This window comes from Callithrix jacchus, chromosome 9 (genome assembly GCF_049354715.1).
Source record: "Callithrix jacchus isolate 240 chromosome 9, calJac240_pri, whole genome shotgun sequence".
In the NCBI taxonomy this organism is placed as follows: domain Eukaryota; kingdom Metazoa; phylum Chordata; class Mammalia; order Primates; family Cebidae; genus Callithrix; species Callithrix jacchus.
The window spans coordinates 94,957,170-94,974,252 of NC_133510.1; the positions used below are offsets into that span (position 1 = coordinate 94,957,170).

The 17,083-nt window shown below is 32.1% G+C and overlaps 1 protein-coding gene and 1 pseudogene across 15 annotated transcripts in view; both read left to right on the plus strand.

The window, feature by feature from the left end:
* Positions 1–17,083, plus strand: part of MGAT4C (MGAT4 family member C) — a 934,265-nt gene that overhangs the window by 545,301 nt on the left and 371,881 nt on the right. For 7 of the 15 annotated variants that reach the window (XM_054238711.2, XM_035257224.3, XM_078338082.1 and 4 more), the window contains one exon: positions 15,399–15,453. The exons of the other annotated variants lie outside the window; for them this stretch is intronic. The gene's annotated coding sequence lies outside the window, so the exon portion shown is untranslated. The remainder of the gene's footprint in view (positions 1–15,398; positions 15,454–17,083) is intronic. 15 annotated transcript variants of the gene reach the window in all.
* Positions 7,605–7,697, plus strand: LOC118144555 (U5 spliceosomal RNA; annotated as a pseudogene).

Genomic DNA, 17,083 nt, shown 5'->3' on the forward strand with positions numbered 1-17,083 from the left:
AAATGTCAATTTAATGTAAAACTATAACATTTATAAATATATAAGCAGTCAGTGTCAGAGCACATAAATATTAATTTATAAAGCAAATACTTACAGGCCTAAAAAGACAGCAGTAAAATAACAGTAGAAGATTTCAGTACCTCACTTACAAAAAATGTATGGAACATTTAAACAGATCAATAACAAAATGGCTGACCTGAGCAACACTATAGACCAAATGGACTTAATAGACATATACAGAACTTTCCACCCAATAGCCGAAAAGTATACATTTTTCTCAAGTGCACATAGACCACTCCAGAGGACATATCACACATTAGGTTATAAACAAGTCAAGAAATTAAAGAAGACTGACATTATTTGAAGTATCTTTTCTAAAAACAATACAATGAAACCAGACATCAGAAGCAGTGAGAAAACTATACACTTCAAAAACTCATGGAAACTAAGCAACACACTCTTGAATAACAGTTGAGTAAACAAGAATCAAAAGGGAATTTAAAAATTATCTCAAGACGAAATAATTTTTAAAAAGAAAGGAAGAAAAGACAGCATACCAAAACCTACGTGACACAGTAGAAGCAGAACTAAGAGGGAAGTTTATGGTAATAAATGCCTGCCTTAAGAAAAGAAGTACCTCAAATAAACAATTGTACACCTCAAGGAACTAGAAAAAGACTACATACTAAGCTCAAAGTTCAAAGAGTAAATGAAATAATAAAGACTAGATCAGAAACAAGACAAATAGAAAATAAAAACAATAGAAAGAACATTAATACTTAGAGATTTTAATAAACAAAGACAAAAAACACTTAACTAAACTAACCAAAAAGAGAGAGAGAGAGCCTCAAATAAATAGTGAGAAATGAAAGGAATATTAGAACAGATGCCCCAGACATAAAAAAGAATCATAAAGAACTTGTATGAATAATTACATTACAACAAACTAGATGACATAGAAGAAACTGGTAAATTCCTAGAGACATAAAATATATTAAAACTGAATTAAGAAAAAATAGAAAGCTCAAACAGATAAACACAAACAAAGAGACTGAATTAATAATCAAAAATCTCTCAGCAAGAAAAACTCAGGGTCAGATGGCTTTACATGTGAATATTTCCAATAGTCAAAGATTAATACAAATCCTTCTTAAAGTTTTCCAAAATATAGATGGAAAGGAAATGCATTTTTTTATTCTAAAATGCTAGCATCATTCTGATACTATTTCTAGATAAGGGCACTACAAGGAAAGAAATCTATAGGCTAATATCTCTGGCAAGCACAGATGCAAAATTCTTCAATAAAATACTAGCAAACCAAGTTCAAGAGCATGGAGTTTCGCTTTTGTTACCCAGGCTGGAGTGCAATGGCGGGATTTCGGCTCACCGCAACCTCTGCCTCCTGAGTTCAGTCAATTCTCCTGCCTCAGCCTCCTGAGTAGCTGGGATTACAGGCACACGCCAGCATGCCCAGATAATTTTTTATATCTTTAGTAGAGATGGGGTTTCACCATGTTCACCAGGATGGTCCCGATCTCTTGACCTCGTGATCCACCTGCCTTGGCCTCCCAAAGTGCTGGGATTACAGGCTTGAGCCACTGGGCCCGGACCTCAAGAGCATATTAAAAGGATCATATACCATACCCAACTGAGATGCAAGAATGGTTGAACATATGAAAATCAATTCATGTGATACACCACATTAACAAAATGGAAGACAACAATCAAGTTATCTCAATAGACACTGTATTAGTTCACTTTCACACTGCTCGTAAAGATATACTTGAGATTCGGAAATTTATAAAGACAAAAAGTTTAATGGACTCAACAGTTCCACATGGCTAGGGAGGCTTCACAATCATGGTGGAAGGCAAAAAGCACATCTTACCTGGCAGAAGGCAAAAAGGAAATGAAAACCAAGTAAAAGGGGTTAGGGTTTCCCCTTATAAAACCATGAGATCTCATGAGACTTATTCACTACCATGAGAACAGTATGGGAGAAACCACCCCCATGATTCAGTTATATTCCACTAGGTCCCTCCCACAACACATGGGAATTATGGGAGTTATAACTCAAGGTGAGATTTGGGTGGGGACATGGCCAAATTATATCAGATACAGATATATATGTCTTTGAATAAGTGTGTGCATTTGAAAAAGTTCAACATCAATTCATGATTCACTCAACAAAACAGGTATAGAAGTGACTTACCTCCACACAATAAAACCACAGTGAACATTATAATCAATGGGTCAAAAATTAGAAGCCTTCTCTTAAGATCTGGTTCAAGGCAAGGATGATCACTCTTACCTCTCATTTTCAAGGGAGTACTGCAAGTCCTAACCAAAACATTTAGACAAGAAATAGAAAAAAGGTAGAGATAGAATCATCTCTATTTGTAGACGACTTAATCTCATATATGGAAACTCTAAAGTCTCCACACACAAAAAAAAAACTTGTTAAAATAAAAAAAATTCAGTAAAATTACAGCACACAAAATTAACATACAAAACAGTTGTGTTTCTATAGAAAATAAACTATCTGAAAAGGCTCATGGATGTATGGATTTGTATCTGAGTTCTCTATTCTGTTTCATTGGTCTATGTCTGTCTGTATTCCACAACCACACTGTTTTGATGACTTTATTCTTGTATTTTGAAAACAGAAAGCATGATGCCTCTAGCTTTTTTTTTTTTTTTTTTTTTTTTTTTTGGTTCAAGATTGCTTTGGCAATTCAGTCTTTTGAGGTGGCATATAATTATTAGAATTTTTTTCTATTCATGTAAATAATGCTATTAGAATTTTGATAGGGGTTGCATTTAATCTGTACTTCACTTGAAGGTAATATAAATATTTTAATAATATCAGTTCTAATCCACAAAGCACAGAGTGCCTTTACATTTACCTTATTTATCAATGTTTTGTAATTTTTCAGTGTATAAATCTTTCACCTACCAAATTTAAGTTTTTCCAAAAGTGTTTTATTGTTTTTATTGATATTGTGAATTGGGTTACTTTCTTAATTTCTGTTCAGATAGTTTATTGGGAGCAGGGAGAGGGAAAGCATCAGGGAAAATAGCTAGTGCATGCTGGGCTTAATACTTAGGTGAGAGGTTGATAGTATAGCAAACCACCATGGCACACATTTATCTATGTAACAAACATGCACATCTTGTATGTGTACCCCAAAATTAAAATTTAAAAAGAAAACAAAACAAAACAATGGTTACCAGGGCCTGGAGGTTTGAAATAGGGAGAGATGTTGGTCAAAAGGTACAAAGCTTTGGTTAACCTAGATAAAGAAGTTCTGGTGATCTAATGGACAGTACAGTGACTATAGTTAACGATATGGGATTGTATACTTGAAATTTATTGAGGGCAGATCTTAGTGTACTCATCAGTCAAAAAAAAATGGTAATGGTGAAGTGATGGATATGTTAATTAACTTAACTGGTGAATATTTTACAGTGTACACATATATCACATCATCAAGTTGTACAGCTTAAATATACACAATTTTTACTTGAACTATACCTCAATAAAGTTAGTAATAAAAACAATTTTGAAAAAAGTTGAGGTACCTACTGGAATAGTCTGCGATACAAATATATGCTGACTTCAAGTAAGATCTTTCCATTACATGTAGTTCTTTTCAGTGGATGGTGATGTAGGAAATGTTGATTAAACAAACAAAAACCAGTTCCCAACATTTTCACAGCTTCTACCTGGAGCACCTCTACACAAACATTAGAATCTTGGAGAAAATTCCTGTTCCTCAGGACTTCTCATCTCTACTTATCACAACACTGTGTCCTAAATCAATCGATGACCAGGAGCAAAGGTATCCTTAATTTCAAAAAGATAATTGGAACAGATAGCAAATGGAAATCTTGTAGGGAAAGAATCTTGCATTTTTCTTGGTATAAATTTTCCAATCTTGGCATATCCATGGTGACACTTTATGGGTAGTTCACATATAGGGCATCTCAGTACCTTAAAGTGATAATGAAGTGATATGATATTTTTTGGTAAAAGGATAATAAAATAATGGTAAAGCATATTTTACAGTTACTTCTTTTTTGGCATTAGTGCTTATAATAATATACTATTATCTTGAGTATATACGTAACTAATTATAAAGATATGGTTCTAGTTATTTTGAGTAAAAGTTTTAGAGAGTGAGAATAAGCCATCTGACCAGTGTTCTGCTCTTTGAGGCAGTCATATAAAAGGCTTCCTGACATCAAAATACAAATTTTCAATTGTCTGAATCATTCTTGTTAACTAGCTTCGTGTCTTGTTTTTGTTATTACTGTTTAAACAGTGAAGTAAGGATCTTTTAAAGTGACTTTTGTTAGTTAAAATATTTTGTCTTTTTTATTAACTGCTTTCATTATTGATTGTTCATATTTTTTGTATGAAGTAGAAAATGTTATAACACTTTCACAAATGTAAAAGCTCTAGTGATTTTCTTGATTTTGTAAATAATTAGATACCTTTGTTCTACAAACACAAAATTTCCCTTTTGTAACATAAAATATGATCCACATATATTAGGATCCAAACTAGTTATTTGCTCTTTAGTAATTTCATCCACCTTTTCTGTAATAAAATGTGACCATTTTATTTAAAAATCTAGTTGTTTTAAGTGCTCATGATGCTTTATTACTCCTTGTCATTCTTTTTCTTTTCCTTTTTCACCCTTACTGAGGTATAATAGATAAAATTGTATTAATTAATGATGAACAATGTGATATTTTGTTATAGGTATATATTGTGAAATGAATAACACAATCAAGCTAATTAACATATAAATCACCTTACACAATTATCGTGTATGTATGTGTGTGTGATAAAAATATTGCAGATCTACCTTCTTAGCAAATTTTAAGTATACACTACATTATTATTAAGTATCATCACCAAGCTGTACATTAGATCTCATTTTTTTTCTTCAGCTGAGTGTCAGTGTAAAAAATAAAACTAATATTTATTGGCTGCTTAATTAAAATATATTTATTTTGTCTCACGTAATCCTCCAACAATATTACGTAAAAGAAAATATGATTCTTATTCTAAATAATAGGCAATCTCAGATTAGTAATATAATTTGCTCACAGTTACATATTTAGTTAGCAGTCAAGATGTTCTTCCTAAATTCACAGCCTGTGCAGTATTCACCACACCATTTTGACATGAAGGATGTAATAGTAATAGAATAAAAATGACTGTATAGGGAGCCCTGTGTCAAGCACTATTTTTTTTTTCTTTTCTTGAGACAGAGTCTCAGTCTGTTGCCCAGGCAAGAGTTCAGTGGCACGATCACTGCTCATTGCAGCCTTGACCTCCTGGGCTAAGGTGATCCTTCTACTTCAGCCTCCTAGGGAGCTCAGACTAGGGGCATGCAAGAGCAGGCCAGGCTAATTTTTGTATTTTTTGTATAGTTAGGGTTTTGCCATGTTGCCCAGGCTGGTTTTGTACTCCTGGGCTCAAGCAATCTACCTGCCTAGGCCTCTCAAAGTGCAGGGATTACAGGTGTGAGCCACTGCCCAGCCTCAAGGAGTATTTTTACTGTTTTAATGCTTTATCTCTTTTACCTATTTAATGGATAATAAGCTATAGAGATCTTTGGATTTGCTCATGCACAAAAAAAAGTAGTAAAGTCAGTATTGAATTGCAATCCTTTTTGATTGCAAAATTAGAAATGAGCCAGTATCATATTGTACATTTATTTGTGAATTGGGGCAAGGTTTTGCTTTTTCACTCTACAGCATGTAGTTCTATTAAGTTCTAAATAAATCCTTAATTTTTTGATATGCTGCTGGAATATGTAATGATTAATGAGAACTTTATTTGGAAAAATATGGAAAAATATCAGTAAGTATTTACATGGAGGACAAAACTTTTTATAATCCTTAGTATTAGTAGTTACTATGAATTAAATTATATTAGAGATAATCCAATCTAAAAATGAATGTCTGTATTTGAAAGTCTACCTACTGCAAACAACATGCAAAGAATTGATCTAGTAGCTTCAAATTGTTGTTTATCCCTGTATGAAGCATAGTGAAGAATGCAACATTTATATTAAAACAATTGACTGCTTCTGAGCATCTAAAATAGGTCAAAAATTTGACATTTATTATATAGCAAGTAACAGAATAGCTGTAATAATTTTTAAATGCTCATCTAAAACTCAACGGGTCATTTTAACACTGCAAGGATGAATAATAATCATTAGGAAGTGGTTATTTGGGAAAAAGAAACAACTGTCATTAGATTTCTAAGACTGTTATCCAAGTACTTCTAATAAACCACATCTCTTGAGAATGATACAAACCACATAAACAGCTCACATAAATCTGGGGCAGAGAACAAATATTTCTGAGAAAGAAATATTGATTGTTTTTCTAATTTGTTGTGCACAGGCAGAAAAAAAAACTCTTGTTTCTCTACAGACTATTTGTCAAAGCATCTATATTCTCGCTGCTTTACCTGCTAATACAAAATTAGAATATTCCAAATGGTACAATAACTGTTATTTATGTGTTTTCTGTTTAGAATTACCCACTTAATAAGTGGTACATTTGAAATGTTTTCTAATTATTCCTGGATTTAAATCAATGTTTAGCAATAAAATCTAATAAATTCAATTAAAAGCAAAACTAAAATAAATATACCAAAATCAAACAACATAAAATAAAATTAATGTAAAATAGATTTAATCAATAAGTAGCTAAAATGCACAAAAAATTAATGGAATGTTAAGTATATGGAAGTTATGTACACATAACCTGAAATAAAACCAAGCAGGTTTGTTGTCACTAATACAACATAATATCTATTTACCTTCTCTGAGGATGTATTAAACAGTGCCATCTACCACTCCTTTGCTACCCATGAGAATCTACCTAAATTTGTAAGACAGATAACTAAAACAATGGGGCAATATGTAACCATAGAAAAAGAAATTGCTATTTGTTTTTAATATGGAGATTTTACTTGCTAGTTAAGATAAATGAGTTTGTGCCACTATGCCTAATTTACATTGTTGCATTTAATTAAAAATAAAGAAATTCTGTTTATGGTAATATATTTAAAGGAAATAACAAAACTAAATGATGTTTCCATCTTTACTTTCAGTTTTCTTTTGATGAGTAATGGCTTAAATAAGAAATGTTTACATAGTCTATATTAAAATACAATATTTTGTCATCGGACTTCAACATTTTATAAAATTGAGTAATTCATGGGAATAAAACAATATTATCTCATTTAGGCTAGTAGCAAAGATTTAGTAGCTTTAGTTAGTCTTTGATTTTAAATATAAAATTGCTATGATAGGAATTGTGGAAAGCATCAACAATTTTATTGGAAAATGTTTCAATGAGAAGGCATGAAACATGAATCTATAAATTTCTTTTAAAATAATTTTGATGAGTAAATATGCAAAAAGAAGACCTATGGTGTAATTAATCCATCTATCTATCTATTTATCTATCTATCTATCTATGTATTTACTATGGAATTAATGTTGTTTTGCTGCTGTGAATTTCTGTTGAGTAATTATTAGAAACAGAGCACCTATGAGAATTGGATAATAATACTCTGGTTTCTCTTCAGATCGCATAAATTTTTCGCCTTTTACTAAAGATTTCTGTGGAGAATTGGATAATATGATACTTTCCTTAAATTAACTATATTATCATCTTTTTACCTACTTAGTATTTTTCTTTGCCTTCTATATATTGAGAACTGTCTTAATTATTTTACTACCCTAAATAAAGATTGTGTTTTCTCGTTCATATTACCATCCCTTTAATATTATTTTAGGAAATAAAGATGGAATACATTAAAACTTTACCATATTAACCACTGATACAAACAGCATGTTGAATATTAAAATATGGGTGATTATAATAACTTACTCTGAATTCATGTAGCTTTACAGAGACTTGCAAGTGATATTAACATAGGGGCCATTTACTCTTGTGCTTTAATGAAAGTAAGACTAAGACTACAATAAAACATACTACTTTTTTTCAATCCTATGGAGTTTCACTCTGTCACCAGGCTGGAGTGCAGTAGCAGGATCTCAGCTTGCTGCAACCTCCACCTCCTGGGTTCAAGCAATTCTCTGGATTCAGCCTCCCTATGAGCTGGGACTACAGGCTTGCACCACCACGCCCAGCTAATTTTTGTATTTTTAGTAGAGACAGGGTTTCATTCACCATGTTGGCCAGGATGTCTTGATCTCTTGACCTTGTGATCTGTCGGCCTCGGCCTCCCAAAGTGCTGAGATTACAGGCTTGAGCCACTGTGCCCAGTCTATTTAATTCTTTAGCCTTTCTATATAGAAAGTCTTGGAAGAGAGCAACTCAAGGATGGCAAGAGATAGTAACCAAATTTGAGAATGGCTCAAATAACTTGACAGGAGCTATTTCAATGTGTTCATTTTTATTTAAGTAATTTACTCCTTCAATATTGGAAAGAGGAAGGACATGAAAGACAAGTGGATAATGCAGAATTAATTAATGGGTACAATAATCAGGTTATGGAATACCCTAAAAGTCCTAGCTTGACTACTGCACAATCTAAGCATGTAACAAAATTGCACAAGTACACCATACATTTGTACAAAAATAATATAAATAAATTGTGCTTGGTAAAGGAAAAAAAAGTAAATCTAAGCAAACTTCTTTAAATAAATAAAAAATTTGCTCATTGGGAATACCAGAAAAATCTACATTTGTATATATCACGTCGGGATGTGTGAGCATGGATTTCCATGATATCAATGTTTCCAAGTAGAAGTATTGTTAAAATGCAATCCTAAATATTCTGTTGAATTTTAGCAAATTAAATTGTATGGACATTTAAAGAAAAACAGTATAGAGACTTTTTGAAATGCTATATTAGTTTTTGCTAATTCTTGACACAGTTTGTAAAAAGCATACTGGATGCTATATTATTTACTACAAAGTAGAAAAACAAAACTAGATTAAGTAAAATGAAAGAACCAAAAAATATCTTTGTTAATAAGCCTTGCTATTTATTTTTTGCTTGTTTTCCCTTATATAACGTGTTTACAAGAAAAACTTTCTAAAATTTTGAATATATACACACACACACACACACACACACACACACATATATATACACATTATTGTGGATTTTTTAACAGAGGGTTTCTTAATTATTTTTCTAACAGAAGCCATAGACATTACATTTACACTAGTACTAAGTAGATATTATCAATATCATAAATATAGAATCAGTCAGAAATAGCTGAATTTTTATCAGCTAAGAGCTTTGATATAAAAACAATGTCAGACTTATTTAGAATCATGGAATAAATTGTTCCCACAATCATCTTTGCTTGATTTTTGTCATAGTTGTTTTTTAGCCTTCTTGCTCCTCAAGCCTTCTGTGGTAGGTTGAACAGGGGGCCAACAATAACCAAGTGGTAATCCCTGGAACCTGTGATTGCAAATTTATATGGCAAAAGGGAACAAGCAGATGAAATTAAGTGAAGAATCTTGTGATGGGAGATTGCCCTGTATTCTTTGGGGCAGGTCCTAAACTTAATCACCAGTATCTTTTCCACAAAGGACATAGATGAAATTTGAACAGAAGAAAGTAATACGAATACCCAAGCAAGATGCTACACTGCTGGTTTAGAAGAAGCCAAAAGTCAAGAAATATGAGTACAACTCTAGAAGCTGAAAAAGGGAAAGAAACAAATTTTCCCCTAGGAGCCTAATTCTCCACTAGAACTTTGATGTTCCACTAGAATCAATAGAGGAAACATGACCCAGCAGACACATTGATTTCAATCTCCTGAAACACATTTTGGACCTTTGACCTCCAAAACAGTAAGATAATAATTTATATTGTTATAATTGACTAAACTTATGGTAATTTGTTACAAGGGCAATAAGAAACTAATACAAGTTACATATCCTGATTTGCATCCACTTCAAACCTGTCACAAAGCTGTTTCCTCTGTCCAGAGGCAGTTTTCTTAGATATCTGCATGGCTAACTTTTTATTCCTTTAAAATATTTTAAATCTTTTAAATATTTAAAAATATGTTAGTGACAGTGAGGATCATCCTTACCACTAAATTAAAATTAAAATTGCAGATACTTTCACCTTTATGATCCCCTTAATCTTTTCCATTTTTCCATATTATGTAACATTTTCTATATTTTATAACTTATTTACTTATGATTTTTACTTGTGTCCTCCATTAGAACAAATATGTCATAAAGCAAAGTTTGTTTTTTCATTTTGACTAACATCCCAAGATCCTAGATTTATGCCTAACATAAATATGTTTGATGAGATAATTAATTAATAATCTAACATAAAAGAACAGCAGCTTTAGTTGTACTAGAAATTAAATGCATCATGAATCTGGATGAGAAAAGGATTGAACAGTATATATTTTTTGTATGTGTATTTTCATTTTGCCCTAATTCTAGAGAAAAAAGGGAATGGAGACACTTAGCATAAACAAAATGAAAAAAATATTTATGACAAAGGGGACTAATATGGTTTGTCTCTGTGTCCCCACCCAAATCTCATCTTGAACTGTACTCTCATAATTCCTACCTGTTGTGAGAGGGACCATTGGGAGATAATTTAATCATGGGGCAGTTTCTCCCAAACTGTTAACTTGGTAGTGAATAAATCTCAGGAGATCTGATCATTCGATAAGGGAAATCCCTTTCACTTGGCTCTCATTATCTCTTTTGCTGTCACCATTTAAGAAGTGCCTTTCATCTTCTGCCATGTTTGTGAGACCTCCCTAGTCAAGTGGAACAGTAAATCCATTAAACCCCCTTTTTTCCCCTAGTCTACGATATGTATGTGATTATCAGCAGTGTGATATTCAGAATTTACTCCATGTCAAGCATGATTTCTTAAATGATTTAATTTAATGAAAGCATTCTTTAGGCTACCATTTTCTGTTTTTACTGTCACTCGCTATCTGTCTACCCATAGTTGAGTTTTTAGGCAAAAAAAAAGTAAAATTTGTCCAGAATTTACAGATTTTGAAGCTTTGATAGGTAATGAAGGGGCAGAGGTAAGTTCTTATTATTTTAATTGTTTTTTCTAAACACTTAATTTTTATAGAAAACTTTAATGTATTTTATTTAGGGTTGTATTGAGAAATATAAATATATAGATAGATATATGATAGATAGATAGATAGATAGATAATATTTCATTGTATAGTTAACATTTAAAAAAAACAGCATTATATAGTTAACTTTAAAAAAAAAACCTTGCAAGAGACTATTTTTGTAGGCTTTGTGAAATCTTTCAATTCCCTCCCAAATTTTATTATCTACCAAACCTCACATGTTGAGAGTTTTAAAATAGGAGTTTAAGCTGTGACTGAAAGCCAGTAAAAAGGAACAATGCCTGTGAAGAGTTTATAAACTTAATAATCATTTGAATAATAAATAAAATATGAAATTAACCCCCCTAATTTCCAGCAATAAACCTGATAATGCACACAAACTGCAACAAGTACAACTATAAATTTATAAATGTAAAACGGACATTTTCACCATCCAAATCCAAAATACCTTGTCTCATACTAGTATAATTTTTCAACCTAAAAAAATTTGCTTTATGACTCATATATGAACAAATGATTGAACTTATAAAATCATAGAAGGTAATATTTGAAAAAAGTATTTTGTGTTTTCAAGACAAACCAACTAAATTGGCCTTCTTGTTGACCACTTTCATTGAATTTCAACAAAGTAAGAGCAATGACAGCTCTACCAGCAGATGCCTTAATTAAAAATTTAATAAACCTCTAAATTCATTTTTTCAAACCCACAGCCAATATCATACAGAATGGGCAGAAACTGGAAGCCTTCCCTTTGAAAACTGGCACTAGACAAGTATACCCTCTCTCACCATTCCTATTCAACATAGTATTGGAAGTTCTAGCCAGAGCAATTTGGCAAGAAAAATAAATAAATGGTATTAAATTAAGAAAAGAGGAAGTCAAATAGTCTCTATTTGCAGATGACATGGTTGTATATTTAGAAGACCCCATCGTCTCAGCCCAAAATAGCCTAAAGATGATAAGCCACTTCAGCAAATTCTCAAGATACAAAATCATTGTGCAAAAATTGTAAGCATTCCTATACACCAACAACAGACAAACAGAGCCAAATTATGAGTGAACTCTCATTTATGATTGCTACAAAGAGAATAAAATACCTAGGGCTACAACTAACAAAGGACATGAAGGACCTCTTCAAGGAGAACTACAAACCACTACTGAAGGAAATAAAAGAGGACATAAACAGATGGAAAAATACTCCATGCTCATGGTTGGGAAGAATCAATATCATGAAAAATGACTATACTGTCCAAAGTAATTTATACATTCAGTGCTATCCCTATCAAACTACCAGTGACCATCTTCACAGAAATGGAAAAAACTACCTTGATCTTCATATGGGACTAAAAAAAGAGCCTGCATAGCCAAGGCAATCCTAAGCAAAAAGAACAAAGCTAGAGGCATCATGTTACCTGACTTCAAACTATACTATAAGACTACAGTAATCAAAACAGGATGGTACTGGTACCAAAATAGAGATATAGACCAATGGAACAGAACAGAGTCCTTGGAGGCAACGCCACACATCTACAACCATCTGATCTTTGACAAACCTGATAAAAACAAGCAATGGCAAAAAGATTCCCTGTTTAACAAATGGTGTTGGGAAAACGGGCTAGTCATGTGCAGAAAGCAGAAACTGGACCCCTTCCTGACACCTTACACTAAAATTAACTCTAGATGGATTAAAGACTTAAACATAAGACCTAACACCATAAAAACCCTAGAAGAAAACTTAGGCAAAACCATTCAGGACATAGGCATAGGCAAGGACTTCATAACTAAAATACCAAAAGCAATGGCAACAAAAGCCAAACAAATGGGATCTGATTAAACTTAAGAGCTTCTATACAGCAAAAGAAACAATCATTAGAGTGAACCAGCATCCAAAAGAATGGGAACAAATTTTTGCAAGTTACCCTTCTGACAAAGGGCTAATATCCAGAATCTACAAAGAAGTAAAACAGATTTACAAGAAAAAATGGGATCCTTTACAAGAAGGGGGTGGGGAGATTGGGGAGTCATAAACTTTAGGAGAAATACCTAATGTAGGTGATGGGTGAATGGAGGCAGCACACCACCATGGCATGTCTATATGTGTGTAACAATCCTGTAAGATCTGCACATGTACCCCAGACTTAAAATAAAATTTTAAAAAAAGGAAGAAAAAAATTAATATAATACTGAATTGGCTTCCTTCTCTTAGAAAAATAAGAAACAAAGCTGTTAAGATTATAAGTCTAAACATGTAATAGTAATCAAAGTTAGTTCAATACCTAAACCAGTGGTATATAATGAAACATGTAAGCAGCACTCTGATTTTTTTTAAAAGTATAACTTGAGGACACTTTTTTAAAAAAGAACATATTAGTATTTGAATAAATATGTTTTCTAATAGTCATTTTCAGCATTTTAAAAACATTAAGCTAGTATTGTTTTCAATGGCATGTCATAGTTTTCTCATTAGCTCCGAATATTAAAAGAAGAAATAAATACCAAATGATCAAAGTACTTCCTAAAACTCAGTAGAAATCAACTGAAAAGTTTCATTTAGTCTGGAAAATAAAAAAGACTTCTTATATCTTCAGCCAACTGTAAATTATCTATCTGATGTCATAACATATCTCAAATTAAGTCAAAATAAAGAGATGGAAATACAAGAATGGAAATGCTACATTTTAGAAGACAGGTTAAATCAAAATATTTGCTAATGTAACTGAAGTGGTCTTTTATGAATTCTCACATCATGTCTTTTTTTATCTTATAGTCGATTTTTTAAAATAATTTTTCACACATAGATTTTAGAGAATGTTGGGTAATAAACTTGAAAGATTGAAAGATTGATACATTAAGACCCTTAATTTTAAAAAAGGTACAGTGAATTAAAAAATATATAAAGGTAGTTCTAAGATTTATCTAGTTTTTTTTTTAATATATCTACTAAAAGATTTACATATATCTTTACAATATCAAATTAGAAATGTTTTTAGGACACATTTTTGATTTTTCATATCTTAATTGTTTAGGAGAAAGAATAGGATTAAATAGCACAAATAATATAGTTGGTAGATTTTGATCCATTAAGCAAAATGATGTGGTAACAATTAAAGCTGGATAAAAATGTAAGTTGCTACACCATGTCATTTAGTTTTGCTTTTCAAAAAGAAAAGGCTTTGTCACCACTCAAGGCTATTAGTAAGAGATTCATGCATAGGGTTTAGTGACAGATAAAATATAACCCAATTGTAAAACCTTGTGGGTTTTTTTTTTTGAGAGGCTGTAGAAAAGTCATAAGTTTTAGAATTATACAGTTCATAATGTAAATCCCAACCCCACCACTGACCAGCAGAGAGACTAACCATGCAACTTAACTTGTTGAAGCCTATTTTTCCACCTGTAAATTTGGGATAAAAGTTATTTTCTATAGAACAGCTATGATGGTGAAATGAGATAATATTTGAATAGCATTTGGCACAGTGTTTGGTACCTGACAAATTCTCAATAAATTTTAGTTCTCACTATTATTACTATTACTATTTTTACCATGAAAAATATTGAATCTTAATAAAATTAATAGTATTAAAAGAAAATGCCTATCTTTAGTAATCTAGACAACCTTTATGCAGTCCATCTTTTTATATAGTTTAACTCAAGGAGCTGGAAGAAAGATAACACTTTCCCTACTGGGATTTACAACCAAAACATTAAATTATTTATTCATTCCTTGGGGCTACTGACTGTTGGGCTGAAACATACAAACCTTTGTAAAAGATGTATTAAGCTATAATCAGATATTATTTTTTTTCCTCAGACAGGATTATCTGATTAGTTTCCTTCACCAAGCTGAGGAAATACAAAAAAGAAATGTAAAAAAAAAAAAAAAAAAAAAATAGAAATACAAGAGAAAGTGGATTTAGAGGAAGATACCATAAAGGAGCTCATATACTGTCAGGAAGTACGGGCTGAGTCAGAGGCTCCCAGGGCAGAACTGCAGATATCAGTTTGTCCTTCCTTGATGTTTACAGTATTCCAAGAGAAAAGCAATAAGAACCACAGAACAGGTTTTCTGTAAAACCCAATTCACTCAGTACATCGTGAATTTATTTCTTTACTAATTTATGGGAATTTAAATTTCATTTCTTTGTTTCAAATTATAGTTGATGATTTTTTTAATTTTTCATTCTTTGAATCCTAAAATATTGGGCACTTTGGGAGAGGTAATAACTTTGCCCTTTCAACTTTCAGATACTTGATGCAAAAAAGGGGAAATGCAAGATGCTAGTACAGTAACATTTCTTAGGTAAGTGGAAACATTCATTTCTCATGAAGCCAGCATTCATTCATTCACCCACTTAAAAAATACAACCAACGTTTTAAGTATTAGGAATTCAGCAGAAAATGAGACAACATCCCTTGTGCCATTTCACTTGCTTTATAATGGAAGAGAGAAAAGCAAACAAGTATTACCGTTCTTGACAGAAATAAAGACTAAGTGATATAAAGCAGAAGTGAGTGATTGGGTATGCCATTTTATACAGGAGTCAATAAATGCCCCAGTAAACATACTAAGATATTTAAACTTAGATCTGAATTGCATGAAGGAATTATTCACTGCCTCTTTGATGGACTGAGTGGAAATGGGATGGGTTGCTGGGGTGACATGAGAGTATAAATGTATGTGAGGTTATCTGCATTTACCAACAGTTTAATATAGAATTAGTGGGAAGTGAGTGCAGGGAATAGTGCTCAAGAAGCAGTCTGGGATCATGTAATGAAGAGCCTTATATTTCACGCTAAATATGTTAAATATTTAGAATTTTTATCCTAAAAGCAATGGGAAGATATTATTACAAGAAATTATGTATGATTTGGCGTGTAGAGGGATATAGGAAGTCATCTAAAAGTTTCTTGTAATAAGTTCTTTCTTCATAGATATGATTATGGGCTTCAGTAGGAGTAGAAAGGAGTAGGTAGTTACCTGTGGTGGGTCAGAAAAAAAATGTGTTCTCAGAGGAAACATTTTACCTGAGTCTCGTAGGTGTTTGCCACATCTTAAAAAATAGAGTTTGGGTGATAGACATTGAAATCTCAGGCAAAATGAGAAGAATGGAAAAAGCATAGACTTTAAAAACATATCTTGATCACTAACACTTAAGACCATAGAGGTAAAAGTTAGAGATAAAACTGGAAGTCTCACCTCTAGAGAGTGATAAAGAACAGCAGCCTAAAAACCATTAGTGACAAACATGGAATGATCCTAAATAATTAAACAGTGAACGTTTGTGCTACGTAAAGATGTGCCATCAGGATGGTTGGGTGAATACTGAGATGGGATATATTTTATTTTACATATAATGTAGTAAATATAATAAATATAATGTAATATAATTAAAACAAAACATACCATGTTGTATGCAACACGGTATAATATAGTCAGGACATTTTTTGTTGGTGACAGATCTGGAAGCCAACTATACAGTAAGTTTATGGTACAAAAAATATTTGTTCTACGAAAGAAGCCATAATATTTTTAGGAAAAGCCATATAATTCATTTATGTGATCTAGAATTGGGCTCAATTGACGAAGCCTGTTCCAACAATTAGAGTTGTGAAGAGCGAAGTGGGCTGGCGGGTGCCAGCACCAACATTTCCAAAGGGTTGGCTTGCATTTTGGACATTGCCAGACATCAGGGAGCAGTGATGTATGACCCAGCTGCGTGATGGCTGCTCCTTCAGGCATAGATAGTACTGCTTAGTATTAATGTTTAAATTCTGTGAGGAGTGTTGGAAAGAAATTTCAGGCTCAAAAAAAAATAAGTAACAGTTATCTGGTTCTTTCAGGTGTAAATTCTAACCAAGTATGAAAAATAACAAAAAAAATTATAAAAGATATTACATATTTTATATTACCCCCAAAATTAAACTAAATA